Genomic DNA, 16098 nt, shown 5'->3' on the forward strand with positions numbered 1-16098 from the left:
CATAAAAAGTTTGATATTAAAATTATATTTGATTTTAAAATTAGATTATACGATTATATTATAAAATTATATTATAATATTCTTCCGAATTTAAAAATAAATTAATATTCATAACTTTCAAAATTTAAAATAATTAAACAAATAACAACAATTTTGCAAAAACATTAAAGAACATAAGAATATTATTCAATAAAATTTTAGGTTACTTTAAATTCTCAATTTCCTAGAAATGTACTTTTAAATCGTTACTTTTTTTGTTCAGTACTTGTACTTTTACTTGTACTTTTTACTCGTTACTTTTTAAAATAAGAACTTTTTACTTTTTACTCGTTACTTTTTTTAAAAATACTTGTACTTTTACTCGTTACTTTTTAAAAGTAACGTTGCCATATATGCTTCCTAGTCGAGAATCATCTTAATAGTCATTTCTTCCCCTCAGGAGTGCAAATACACTGAAGCTGATGAAAGGGCCTTTTAAGCATACATCCCATAAACTGTTGACCGGAAAGTCATGACAACGTTTAACAAAGCTAAAAAAAAATTCATCTGGAAAAACAAAACATGAAGAAGCACAATTTGTGTTGCAATTCTTTCAAAAACTTTAGCATTTGTAACGTAATTAATATGTAAAATTGGTTATATATTGATTTATTCTTTATAATTCTAGCAAATGATCATGTACTTTATCCAAAACTAAACGAGAAAAATAGTTTACGAAACAACTAAAGAATTATAGGGGAGGAAAACATACATACCTAATAACATATTTTAGCAGTGACGTAGCTGCAGTAAATAGCTTAGCTAGTAAATAAAAGCAACACACTATTATTTAAGATATTTTAAATTATTTTGGCAAGCAATACAACATTTATATCCAGCGTAGCCACAAATTGTTTTTAATGACAAATATAGTAGATATTTTAGTAGATTTCCTCTCAAGAAAATATGTCCTGCTTACATTTATCCGCAGCAATGAAATTCTTGGCGTTGGAATTCACTTGGCAATCGTCCATTTCAGCTGATCACCAAACAATAGGGTTATTGTAAAATCCGCCACTCAAGTCAGTACGCATATATAGTGTTTAACAGCTATAGAGACTAAGCAAGTCTCACAACAATAACGAAATTGTCGGCTTGGAGCAAGTAAATAAATAAAAATCGGTTTCGGTCTTTGGTCTCTTCTCCATTAGTTCCTTTTCATCAGTATAGCAATAAAAGATAGGTGTATTTGACACATGCATTGACTTGTGATAAATCAGTGAGTTAAACTTGTTTTCCATGTTTGATTCTAAAATATTATATTATATTCTGTTGTTTAACATTTATTCATTCATCTAAAACGTTAATTGGTTTGTTTTTCTCTGACTTCGGCTCTATGATCGGATCGAAGGTTATTTCACTACTGCATCAATTAATTTTGAAGGCATTCCTAATAAAATGAAAATATTGAAGTATGAGTGACCATTTTAGTATTTGTGTTTAGATTTTTGCGTGTCTGAGCCAAATATCTACTTAATTCTTATAACATTATGATAAAATTTGCTTTTTTTTTATATGTATATTTTATCTATATTCTTGTAAGTAATCTGCAAACATATTTCGTATCAGTTCGTGTTGTTACATAAGCTTCGTAGTTTTTGACTAATAAGTAATTAAATAGTGATGAAAATTGCACTCTATATAAATTATTGATTGATACCTTCCCCAATTTCTCTCATTTCCTCTTATTTCATTACTTTATTCTCGTAATCTAAAAAAATCTAATTTTTTGAATTTACATTAGGAAATGTTTGATATAACTAGCCTTAAAAAATCATACAAATTAAGTAAAATTGAAATGTAAAAGTTAAAGAAAGAAAATTATTTTTTATGAAATTAAATTGTTAAAAATTGTTTATCCATTGAAAAATTTACAGAAAATTTTCACATACTTTTTTGTCCTAAAGGCTATTTGAAATAGTTTTTAAAATTTCAATTGTTTAATATTATGCCCCCAAATAATACAATTCCTTTCCATTTTTTAAAATGAATTTTTTAACATTTTACTTTTCATTCACAAATTTGATTCTTTTTGGGTCAAAAACTATGTTCTTAATAAAATTTTTTAGCACCTCGCACCACTATAAACTTATACAGAGAGCTTTTTTTCCCTGTTCATTCTGTGTAGTGAATTTTTAAAATAATGTATAATTAAGCAAAAATAAATATATATAAACAAAAATTTAAGCTCAGGTTTTATTGTTACTAAACATTTAAGTTGTGCTTGAAATAAGAATGCATAACTCAAAACATTTCTTCATAATTTTTAAACGGACAGTACTTTTCTTAGTTAACTTTGCTTTTGAATTTGTAATTTTTTGTTTCATAGTCACTTGGCAGTAGAAGAAATTCTTAATAGAATATTGGAATAAGTTCTTGTGCCACAATATGAATTTTACCAATACACTGCATTTCTACTTAGATACTTTTTACTTAACTAAGTTACATTTTGATTTGTGTTAGTTAAGTCTTGTTAGTTAATGATTATGTTAATTTAGAAAAAAAAAATTTGAAAATTTGACCAAAAAATTTTCTTTTCTCCCAATAGCTTCAAATTGTGAAGATTTTTTTGGAGCAAAATTAATCTTGCTTTTGCATTTTTGAGTCAAAACTTGATTTAAACTAAGTAGTGGATACACCATTTTGTTGAAACTATTTTTATGTTGTGTGGCAAAATTAATGCAAGAATATTTGTTAACAGTTCACGATAATACCTAAATGTGATTTCAAACTGCAATTATATTTCCACTAAGATCTGTATTTGATTTTCTTTTCGTCAAAATTAATATTTTTTCCTTTAAAATGCTATTTAATGTACGTAAATGGTTAAACAAGTATTCATTTATTATAAGTAGTAATATATGAGTTACAGGCTATAAGAGTAGGCCTGCATTGTGACTACCTGCATTATCATTGTGATGAAATATTGATTAAACAAAATGTAGGGATCCAAACATAGTAGTCTGTTAAAGATCTATTCATGATCACGAGTGAACGAATCAGATATAAGTTCACGTAAGTTTAAGTTAACTTAAGTTATGTATAATGAAGTCCAGTCATGTCTTTTTATACATTCATGTTTCTTCTTCTTCTTTTTTTTGTCTTTATTATACATTTTTGGATTTCTTTCTGATTTTGATATTTAAAATTTATAAATTATTTATTTACAGTAAATTTTAAGTATTCAAAGTGGGCACATGCTGCTTCAGCACTATTTTCAGTTTAACTTGGATTTTAATTTTAATTTCTATACAGCTTTTTTGTAACATTCATGCAGCTTTTTATTTAATTTTTGGAATTCATTATATTATATTTTATTGAATAGTAAAACTATTTTACATTTACATGTATGTCTTTATTTAAATGTATTGTGGACAAAAGCAGTTTCAGTTATATTTATGAATGCAAGGAATAAATAGAAAGTACACATTTTATTACCATTTTATCAAAAGAAAATTGCATGCAAATTTCTTAAAAGCTAACAGTTATGTTCATGTTAAGTTTAGAAGTTGTGAGCATTAGCGTTTGATCAAAGTCTGACACAGACTTACGCATGAACTTATGTGCTTAAATCAGTAAAAAAATATGTGGAATTAAAAAAATTTGTGCTTAAATCAGAACAATCTTTAAAACTTTAACAGGTGTAATTTAAAGGATGTTTTCGTGGTAAAAACCATAAAAGACTGTAGAATGGTACAAAATGTTATAACTTGGAGTTAATAATGTTTAACAATTTTCAATGGCAAACTTGATCACGGGAGTTTGCTCTGACCTTCCAATGATTTTCACTATGCGGCAAATTTTGTCTTGCCATTCGGCCTATTTACAAAATTTCATTCTCTCTCTTTTTTTAGAAAACTCTAATAAAATTAGTCAATATCACTTTTTTATAATATATTAAACTTTTTTATGCTTATATTTACAGTTTATTGAACTTTTATACATATAGTACACTTTTTTTACTTTTATTTTTCAATCACTCATCTATAAATTTTTTTTGCAGTCTGTATATCTCCTGTCTGCGAAGGGGTAATTTGTCTCACTTTGTTTAAATTTCGAATTAGTTTTTAAGTTGATTTAAAAAAAATTTGGCGTTATTTATGCAAACCTGAAAGAACAGCTAAATATGCGTAGATATTATTTTTTACAGCATTTGGACGCAACAATGTTTTCTTTTCAGTTTAAAAAAAAAAAAAAAAGGATTATTTTAATGATGTTGGGCTCTATTTCAGAATATTCTATTTCCTTTTGTTGCACAGAAATTCTGATCATCGAATTATTTGTTATTTGGATTGTGGGATAGTTAAAAATTATGTCTTCATGCCATTCATTGAATTATTTGTAATTCGGATCATGAGATAGTTAAAAATTTTGTCTTGAACTTAGCTGAGAATTTCTTTCTTTCTTTTTTGATATTTATTAATCAAATTGTTAATTAATTAATTTATTTGAGTATAAAATCGTTAAATCAGTAAAATATTGGTAGAAAAAATTAACATGTTCTGAAAATATCAGCTATATGAAATAACTTAATTTTTTATTATAGCAAATATATTACATCCCTATAAATACTGTGTTCTACAAAGATAACGGCTTTTTACTTTACTTTTTTAACAAATGAGTGTAATTGAAGAGATTTCAATAATTTTATATTCAATATTCGGCCATGTTTGCTGAAGGCTAAATATCACATTGTTCCTTTTGGGAATAATAAATGAATGAAGGTATTAGAAGTTCTGTTGATTTTTATATGGAAAAAATATTTAATTTTGGTTACAGCAAATCTGTTTCTTAGTTGTTAGTAAAATTGATTTTATTATAGATGAAAATTATGTTCAACACAAGTTTCTTCAGCGACCACCAGGACAGCAATACTGAGACCAGCAGCAATACGGAGGCCAGTTGGTCACAAAAATTTTTTTTAGTGGTTGTAGTTGTAAAATAAAATTTGCAACAATAAATGTAAGCCGAAATTTAACAATAATTTGTATATGTTTAAATTAATTACGTATAATGATGATAAAGAACATTTTAAATTAAATAAAATATTTAAGTATAAATTTTGCTACCACTTTAAATAGGAAAATAAAGCCTACCAGTTAAAATAGTAAAAGATGGTAATTAAGCTATTACTTAGTAAGTATAAAGGAAGCTATTACTAAGTAATACTTTAAAATTGCTCCTCATGCTTCTTTAATACAAGTATATTTAAATATAGTTGCAGGTGCTTATTTCTAATTTAGTCAAATTAGGAATTTCATTCCGCAAAATGAGAATCCCCCCCTCTAAAAAAATAATAAGCTTACGGCACCCCTGACGTTAGTGTCTATGCTGTGAGAATATACTTGAAATCTGATAAATCTGATAACACATCATTAAAGAGATTTGGGTTTAACTACACGAAGATTTTCTTCAAATCTTTTGTCACAAATTCAAGAATTTTCATTTTTGGGAAAGAAACCCAAAATATTAAGAACATCCGAAGATTTTAAACAAGATCTGATAATATAGATTTCAGTCTTTTTGAGAAGTATATCTTGGCACATGTTTTATTAATCACCTTCTTAAAGTCTCAAATTCTTGCTCAGCATTTTAATATTTGTCCATAGATAATTCTAGAGAAAATATGGTAGTTTGGAACACAATATAGAACAAGACAAATTTATTCACTAGGCCTAAATATTTGGTTGCCAATCGAGGCCCAAAATGCAGTGAATAAATTCGTTTAATTGAATAGGACATTTTCAGAAAATTACCTCTTTATAGATTTACAATTTTATAGGTATAAAAAGTTTGTCCACGTCTGGAGGAAAGGGGGGGGGGAAGAAAAGGTATAAAAAGTCGAAACCAATGTCAAATTTCCATTTTTAAATAGAATCCAATACTTCCATTAGTTTCTAAAAGTAGAGGCTCGCTTTTTTTTCTTTGTAATTTATTATGCTTGCCTGACTAACGTTTTTATTAGACAAAATCGTTTTAGTCGTGCTCATGCTTTTTAATGATTTAACAGAAGAAATAGTTTTGTGACATTATCACACGTTTTGCCTTTTTTTTCCCGTTCGTGATCGTTGTTAAAATTTATAATGAGCATTTCTTAGATGAGAATTATTTAGTTAAATAAATCAGCTTCAACAAGGTTCGTGTTTGAAACATTAAAAAAGAATTATTCCTTAACTTGTAAAGGTTAGACAAATAAAATACCTACTTTATTTATGATATGCAGTGGGTAAAAAAAGCGTTGACGTTGAGAATTTTCGCAAAATGCTTATTTTAGATAATTATATTTTTAGCTAACTTAAATAATCAGTGTAACTATGCATGTGATTTTTTACTTGGAAATACATACCTTATAAAAAAATATACTCATCAATGCGATAAATACTTTATATTAAATTAATTAATTAAACGTAAGAAGTTTTTTTGTTTGTTTTTAACTAGTCTATAAAAATGATTAATTTTAATTTCGTTTTTTTTTTAAAATTCTGATTTTTTATTTTTTTATTTTCACATTTTGGACAGGAAATAATATCCATTTAGACGACTAGAATCAAGCAATAAGTTATTTATATGCCATAGAAATGTTCTACAGACGGGCACCCGATTATGTTTCAAGGAGTAAATATATATATATATATATATATATATATATATATATATATATATACAGTGGTGGCCAAAAGTGTGGACATTTTTTGAAGGTTTCATGTTTTTCAACGTTGTGTGCTTGTTTATATATCAACAAACGTTTATATATCAAATTGAAGGTAATTTAATGTAGAATTTAATAATAAATACAGTATTACAATATCTGTATTACAAAAAAAAGTTATGCAACTAATAGTAAGATCTATCTTAGAGTTGCATTTTCTTAAAGTGATACTTACACAATCAATACTTAGTAGGATAACCCTTATTTTTTAAGACAGCTTCACAGTGTCTTTTCATCGAGTGAACGAGTGTTTGGAGTTCATCTTTCGTAATCACATGTTGCCAAGAATCAATTATAGCTTCAATAAGTTGTCTTTTATTGGATGGACGTTTTTTTCGTACAAGAATTTTCAAACTTCGTCACAAATGTTCAATTGGATTGAGATCAGGGCTGTTTCCTGGCCATGGTAATATATCTATGCCTTTATTTTGAAACCATGCTTTGCATACTTTTGCTGTGTGGCATGGAGCTGAGTCCTGCTGAAAAATAAATGGTGCGTTGTTGGGGAAGAGATCCCTGACGGAGGGTATCAATTTTGGTTACAGGACTGTTTCGATGTATTTTTTGGCATTCAATATGCAAAATCAGGTCGGAAAAAATGCACAAGTGCTACTGCCGACAGAAAAATTAAACGGCTATGCCTTCAAGATAGAAAAATTTCATCAGATGCCATTAGATGTGAAATGAATGCAGCGGGTATTGCAGTAAATTGAAGAGCAATAAGAGGAAGGTTATTTGGACTACAAGCTAGAATTCCAAGGAAAAAGCCATATTTAAATCAAAAACAGAGCGAAAAACGAGCTAAGTGGGCAAAGGAACACATTAAATGGTCAGAAAATCAATGGAAGCAAGTAATCTGGAGCGATGAGAGTAAAATATCGCTCTTTGGTAGTGATGGTAGAAAATAAGTGAGACGTGGAGTAGGTGAAGCACTTCACCCTTATTGCATTGATTGCATTGAAGCAACTGCAAAAAACCCAACAAATGTCATGATTTGGGCATGTATGTCTGCAGATGGTGTGGGCCGAATTCAAGTGATTGATGGCATCCTGAATTCCAAAAAATACATCGAAACTGCCCAGAAACCAAAATTGATACCTTCCATCAGGGATCTCTTCCCCAACAAAGCACCATTCATTTCTCAGCAGGATTCAGCTCCATACCACAAAGCAAAAGTATGCAAAGCATGGTTTCAAAATAAAGGTATAGATATATTACCATGGCCAGGAAACAGCCCCGATCTCAATCCAATTGAAAATTTGTGGTGACGTTTGAAAATTCTTGTACGCAAAAAACGTCCATCCAGTAAAAGACAACTTATTGAAGCTATAATTGATTCTTGGCAACATGTGATTACGAAAGATGAACTCCAAACACTCGTTCACTCGATGAAAAGACACTGTGAAGCTGTCTTAAAAAATAAGGGTTACCCTACTAAGTATTGATTGTGTAAGTATCACTTTAAAAAAATGCAAATCTAAGATAGATCTTACTATTAGTTGCGTAACTTTTTTTGTAATACAGATATTGTAATGCTGTATTTTATTAAATTCTACATTAAATTACCCACAATTTGATACATAAACGTTTGTATTTAAGTGAAAATTAATATACTCTACAAGCACACAAAGTTGAAAAACATGACACTTTCAAAAAATGTCCGCACTTTTGGCCACCACTGTATATATATATATATATAAAACTAAACTACACTAAACTACCCATAGAAGGCCAAGGCCTACTGTGCCCATCTCAGTTTTCTTGACCTTGGACTCTGGGGTGCAGGAGCAGATGTTCCGGTCAGGTGGTCAGCCGAACGTGGATCCTCGGTACTCATTTATCGACCCACTGAAGGGATGAAAGGCTGAGTCAACCTTGCCCGATATATATATAATACAATTTATTTACACCTTGAAGTATAATCGGGTGCCTGTCTGCATTTCCAATCGATCTATTGAGCTTAATTTTATTGAGTTTTTTTATTTATTGAGTTTAATGTTCATAGAGTTTATCTTTATTATTTTTTCTCATCGATATTCTTAAAATTTTTTTTTCATTCATGGATAGATTTTTGCTCTCCCTCTTTATGCACACACTAGCTTAATACTCGAACCTGAAGTTTTCTAAATTCACCTGAAAAATTCTGTTTCCTTTCTTATAATTTGTGCACTTTTACTTCGAATTTTCAGAGTTCAGTATATATTCTCATCTGACCTAGTGTTGGTTTCTTTTGTTTTTTCTATGGGCAGTCGAGGGCATGGTTGTTTGCGGTAATTTACCTTCTTCTAATTTTCTAATTTACTTCTAATTTCTCACTCTTTTTTTTTAATCATATTTATTCTTTTTTTTAATGTTACTTGTGACATCAAGTCAATGAAATGAAAATATCGAGAGAGATAAATTTTCCTACAACTTGTAAATAATCATGATTTAAGGCGAAAAAAAGTGAAAAATGTACTTAAAATAGCAATAGCTTACAAACAATTAAAAATTAAAAAAAAAAAAGTCTCACGTTTCGTATATAAATGACAATGGCCACTTTCAGCGCGTCAAATTTCAACTCTGTAATTGAATTTCTGCCCACTGCAGTGTAGTTCATATGGTTATTTCTTACTATAAGTTTAACAGTTAATTCTAGCTTCATGGAGGACTTTTTGATGGTACTAAACCGCATTTGCGTTACACAGAAAAGAAAACTTCGAATATCTCTCACAGTCACCCCGACGGCAAGGATATTCTTACTCATGGTCCGTCTATTACTAAGGATATTTTACATCAATACTGTGGTCGGTGTGAGCCGGAAAGTATAATTCGTATTGACCAGCCACCTCCGGAACCTGAACCTAGCTTACCTACTTGGAAGGTGAACTCTCTATTCTCTGAGCCGCTCACTTCTAACGATAACAACTGTTACGATTAATTCTATGTTGTAATACAGTACACAGAGTGTGTTATTTTATTTTATTATTTTTATTTTAAAGGCCTCTTGTATCGCTGAAGTAAGACAAGATATTAAAATTTAAAGAAAAGGGAAAAAACAAGCTATGTGTTGTGTTAAAAGAAATTATAGTTGTTGTTTGTTAACAGAGTTATATGATTAATTGAGATTCACTATTTAAAATTGCTTTTGTAAAAATAATTTTTAGGTCTCTTTATTATAATAGCCCAATGTTACGAGTGCTTTATCGCTTAGGAACTGTCAGTGAGTTATTATTATAATTTTTTTTTGACGCTGTTTAAGTTTGGCGTAGTATAGTCGATTTCGGCTCTTGAGTTTTTAAATGCTCTAATTCAATTCACTCTTTTTGCGTTTCACCTTGTAATGAAAAGAAGGAAAATTTCCAAATCTATGACAGTTTTATAGATGAAATGAATTTTTTTTCTCTCCCTATTGCAATATTTAACCCTTTATAACTATAAACAGTTAACGACCTGCATTTTTTTATTTTTTTAAATGGAAGGAAAAAGTTATCGTTTGAATTCCACGTTCTATCTTTTATCACGCTTGAATGAGGAAATGCATCTTGTACTCTTGTATAACATCAGATTTTATAACAACTTCTTATCTTTATTTACACCCTTGTTTTCAGTTGCTAAGATAAGTTCATAGACATTAGTCACTGTTTATTTTTTATGTCGTGTTTAGATGTTTTGAAGTTGTTTGAAAAACCAATTGAAGAAAAACAGAAGGAGTTATAGAAAGATAATTTTATGTGTACTGATTACAGGGTTACGGCTGTCATTAAAAAATTTAATATTTTTTTAAATTTACACTAACATTAAAAGATATTTAATTTTTTACGATGTATTCCGACATTAATGTTGAAAGACATGGCTTTAAAAAATTTCTCTGAAATAAATGGAAATTTTTTTTAAATAAATTAAATTCAGTGGTAACCACAAATGTATTAAAGTATCAAGTTTTATCTCTTTTTCAGTTACCAATTTTTAAAACTTTTAAGGCCCGTGAGAATCACGTGCTTTAAGAAACAAGATATTTATTTTTACCTAATTTAAAAATTATTCGCAAAATTCGTTAACAGATTGCACAGATAATAAGAAACATTACAAACAGTGTTTTTACCCATTGGCAATATGGTTCTTGGTTTGGATTTGCACGCTATTCAATTGTGTTCAAGAGTAATAGTAAGCAGTGCACATGTGTCGTCATTGCATGCGTTGCTATGGCGACCGGTGCTCTTTTTCTTTTCACTAGCAGGCAATTTAGTTTAATAATAATTTAAAGTATTTTTATATTCTTTTTATTATTAATGTATAATTACTGGCTTCATGGTGATTTCAGTATAAATATGAATGCTGAAAAAGAAAAAGTATTTTGTGACGTCTTGAAACACGTACATAGGCAGGATTGGAAAACCAATCCGACGACAAACATTAATTGAGAGTGTTTTTGCAACCCGATGTTACGATGAGAAAGTGGAATAATTTTGTTTGAATTTGCATTTTATGCTGAGTGAAAATGGTGCAATTTAATGTATTGGAAGAATTATGAATTATTTTATTCCAACTTAAAAAAAGAAAAATAATATTCAGATTTAAATATCTAATCTCTAAGCTGAATTCTTTTAAAAAAGATATAATCTAAATGCCACGTGTATAAGAGAATGGTTGTAATAAAATAATTTTGTTGAAACATCCATTGTGTGTTGACCAAAGATGAAACGATTTAAATGTGATCGCAAATACACTTATCATTAATTTTACCTCTTTCTACATTTGAAAGGTATTGCATCAAACCTATTTGTACAATTTCTCAACTAGTTGGAAACTAATAAAACGTAATTAGAAAATGTTCCTTTTCCAGGAATATAATTTTTATCTTTACAGAAAATCACCGATCGGAAGTGGATTAATCTGCAGATAACTGCATTCAATCACAAAACGTGGATTTTGTCCACATGCTTTAAATACTATAGTTATCATGAGAAAACGTTGACAATACACGTGTTTTTCGATGACGTATGTTTTAAATAATGAAACGAAAAGTGTTTGATATGTGGGTATTAGTTTACGTTTGATTTAGCCTGGTATTATTCTGATTTCGTGAGTGTATGCTGCATATTTACGTAATCGAGAATAATATTTGTTACCTTACCAGAATTTAAGGGTGAAGTGATTGTGTGCGAAGTTGGACTTTCACTAGTTTATTACACAAGACAAGAAAAGAGGTATTCTTTCATTTGTTATTTATGTTTTCTTTTATTTAGGTTCAATTATTTGTATGCTAAGTTGGAAATAAATAATGTAGTTTACTTTTTTTTTATTTCAAAATAAAGTTGTTTTGATATGTCATTTTGTGAAGTACTGAGGTTCAGTCCGCAATGGCGGCTTGAAGTCTATCCAATTTCAGTTCAGTGGTTACCGACTTGTCTGGTAAATAAAGGCTGTATTGCGCACAATGGTGGCCGCATTGCCATAATCACTGGCCCACAACGAGCTATTGCAGGAATTTTTTAATTTTTTCTAAAATCATTTGGAATTAAAAGTAGCCTACACAAGACAAATTTTAATTATAAGTTTTTATGTAGTTATCAGGGGTAAAAATGCCTTCTCTTCATAATTATTGAAAATGGAAAAGGGGGAATTAAGCTGCTTTTAAATTAATAGTTATTTCTGCTGTATGAATAGAATAAGTCAAATATACGATTCTTTGTAATGGTATAAATTTTAATATTTTTCGAAGATAATTTTACTTTCATCTTCGATGTAATTGCCCGATACTATGATTCTATTACCTCTTCTGCACGCCACTGGAAAAATGCTTCATTTTCACCGTTATTAAGTGAGCAGCAAATTTTCACGATATAGTGATTCAAAATGCTGATATAATGGTTCAACATTGAACTGAATTTCCTGCACTTATTTTAAAGGCATGTTTTAATCTGCCCAATCAACGAACTTAAATATCCAATAATATCAGAGTTACTAAAAACTTGAAAAGCATGTAAAAGAATACGATTTTAAGATTATTAATGTAATTTACTCGTAAGCTTCAAATTGTGAATTCTTCGATTGTTTCTAAACAATCACACAGATTGTAACACAGATTTCAAACAGATTGTTTCTAAACAACACAGAAAAATAAAATTTCAGAAATATGATTTTTTTTATTTACTTGTTTTTTTTGGGGGTGATAACGCAAATGATAAAAATGTAGTTATCTTGCAATATTTTTCTAAATATAGCCATCTCCTATAGTTTGCGAATTATTATTTATCCGAATTCATGAAAACAAAAATATTGCGAGAAAGTCTGTCTTTGTATCTAATTTCGTAACTTAATAACTAGCACCAACTGGCAGATACAAGTTGCGTACCTGCTAACTCTTAGCAGATGATTTTATTTTCATATTTAAAGTGGTAGTAAGTATATGCTATTTTTTCTTTTATAAACTTAATTTTTAGATTATTTCGGTCACCACTATTCTTACAAAAATTAAGCACATATATTAATATGCGTTACTATCATGGTTGTTAACTTAAGTTTTCTCAAATACAACGTATTTGTTTGCTTAAAATTGAAGTTTTAATTCCATTTTAATACCACTGGGAAAAATGATAATGGAAGGGATTAAAAGTTGGCAGGTATGAAGTTGCATACTTCGAAGCAATTAGATGTCAAACGTTAATTAGGGTAATTAGTTGTCTTTTTTATTGTTTATTGTACAGAATGTGTTTTAATGTCACTTAATGAATTTTTTTTGCTGTAAAAAAGATTATGAGTTTGCCATTTAAATTAAGGTGTGTACAGAAATGCATAGTTCCGTCTTCCTATCTATTTATATTGTATTTTTTCTTCTTTTAAGTGATAAGAACAGAGATAATCTTAAAAATTGTATGGTTAAGGAACCCATTATAAATGTTTACCGTCTGTTGAAAAACGTTATTTCTCCCCAAGTTTAATTTTACTTTCTTTTTCTAATTGATGTCTATCAATATTTTACTATCATTATGTTACGAATTAGTAAAAATCAGAGGATTGTATTCAAATGCCCATTAAGACGAAGGGATTGGTGCATATTTTAAGTTTCAGATGTCAAAAAGTTCATGTTTTTTATTCTAAAGAATACAATACAGATATTTCTGGCACTCGGTTTCTGTCCAATTTCTATTCATGAATCTATAATTTATTTATTTATTGTTTTGTTAATGCCTTAATTAGATACTTTCAAGTGATGTCACATGTCGACAAACATTCGAGAGACGTTTCTTGCAGGTATCTAATAAAATCTGATCGGAAAATTAATTCAGTGATTCTAACCCAAGCTGTTACGTTAACACACCATGCACAACCATGTGTGTTTTTGCACAACGCCGTGACAAGAGTCCAATCTACTTACAAAATAAATAATATTTATTAAAAAATATAGCACTATTAAAAAATTTTGTTTTCAGTAATAAATAATGTTTTTGCAAAATAATTGGCATTTAATCATAATTTGTGTTAATTTCCAACAACTATTTTCCGTAGTGAGTTGCGATACTTTCTAATTCAATTTTTTGCGAAAGATACGAGTGAAAAAGGTGTGTTGTTTCATTGTTTTCTTTACTTGCTATCTATGCCTGTATTTTTTTATCCGTATTTTTTTTATATTTGTATCTTTCCACGTAATATGTTTCGTTAAGTCAGGCAATTGTTTTGAAGAAATGTTGATTTATAATTTCAATAATAAGTTAAATTGTTTCAGAAATGAAATTTATTTCTTCTGATACGAAAATCAGGGACGCGTTTAAAATTGTAAAATTCTGATTCATTAGCATAAGTTCGTGAACAAATTTTTATTATTGAAACACTTTTACATGTTATTTAAATTGTAAAGGAATACATTTTCTTTAACTGTTATTAGAATAAAATTTTTACGAGATTCTAAAATTTTCCAAATTTTAAACATGAAATTACAATCATTAAAGAAATTCTGTAAAATAAGAAAAAAAAAACATAATAAAAAAATAAGAAAATAGGAGAATTAAGAACCTCACAGAATTATGCTAATGAATCAGAGTTTTACCATTTTCAACGCGTCTTTGATTTTTGTTACTTAAGAAACAAATTTCATTATTGAAACGTTGTTACCTGTTATTGAAATAGCATAAAAACATCTTTTCTACTATAGCCAGAATAAAACTGTATAAAATTTTAAAACTTTACAAATTTTAAACACGAAATTGCAATCAATTAAAAAAATTCTGCAAAAGAAAACGAATATAATGAAAAAATCAGAAAATATGTGGATTAAAAAACTTCTAAAAGACTTATGAAATTCTTATTCATTGGCATAAGTCTGTGAACAAATCAAAGACGAGTTCATTATTGAAACACTTTTACCTATTATTGAAATAGTTAAGAAAAAAATTTTCAACTATGACCAGAAAATGTTTTTGAAAAATTCTTTCACTTTACAAATTTTAAGCACGAAATTACAATTAATAAAAAAAAAATTCTCTAAACGAAAAAAAGTAGAATAAATTTTAAAATTTTGAGAACTTTATTTTTTCAATAGTTGAAAAAATGCTTCTTTACTATTTTAACTTTACTATTTATGTTTCAAATAAGGAAATATGTTTCTTGAGTACTGAAAATCAAAGACGCGTTGAAAATGGTAAAATTCTGATTCATTATAATAAATCTGTGAGGTTCTTGATCATTACATTTTCTTATTTTTTTATTCTACTAATTTTTGTTTAAAATTTTTTTTTTATTAATTGTAATTTTGTGTTTGAAATTTGTAAAATTTTATTCTGGTAATAGTTGAAAAAATGTTATTTTTTTACTATTTTAATATCATGTAAAAGTTTTTCAATAATACAATTTGTTTCTTAAGTAACGGAAATCGAAGACTAATTTCAAATGGTAAAATTCTGAATCATTAACATAAATCTGTGAGGTTCTTAATTTTAATAATTTCTTATTTTTTACTCTTTTTTTTTGTTTACAGATTTTTTTAATAGTTGTAATTTTGTATTTAAAATTTGTAAAATTTTAGAATTTTGTAAAATTTTATTCTGGTTGTTAAAAAAATTTACCATTACTAATTCAATGAAAGGTAAAATGAAATTGCTTCAATAATGAAATTTGTTTCTAAGGTAAGGAATATCAAAAGCGCAACGAAAATTATAATATTCTGATTCATTAGCATAAATAAGTCTGTGAAGTTCTTAATTCTTCTTTTTTTTTATTTTTTTATTTCACTCTTTTTGTTCACAGAATCTGCAGCAAATATCCTTCAGCACGACTGCTGGCTCTGCAGATCACCAAAGCATCTGCAGATCATTTTTCATCTCTTAAAAAACACATATTCATCTCTTAAAAAACACCACTTAAAATTATTT

General features: G+C 28.2%; 1 protein-coding gene across 4 annotated transcripts in view; it reads left to right on the forward strand.

Moving 5' to 3' along the window:
* The first annotated feature begins 1119 nt into the window (after positions 1–1119).
* LOC107438788 (putative sodium/potassium/calcium exchanger CG1090) overlaps positions 1120–16098 on the forward strand; it is a 47883-nt gene continuing 32904 nt past the window's right edge. Inside the window, exon 1 of one of the 4 annotated variants that reach the window (XM_016051165.3) lies at positions 1120–1258. The gene's annotated coding sequence lies outside the window, so the exon portion shown is untranslated. Of the gene's footprint in view, positions 1259–11145; positions 11938–16098 lie in introns of those variants that run through there. The other 3 variants (XM_016051167.5, XM_043044887.2, XM_016051166.3) reach the window with 3 other exon arrangements.

This window comes from Parasteatoda tepidariorum, chromosome 3 (genome assembly GCF_982258835.1).
Source record: "Parasteatoda tepidariorum strain Cologne lab strain chromosome 3, Ptep-v5.0, whole genome shotgun sequence".
Taxonomy (NCBI): domain Eukaryota; kingdom Metazoa; phylum Arthropoda; class Arachnida; order Araneae; family Theridiidae; genus Parasteatoda; species Parasteatoda tepidariorum.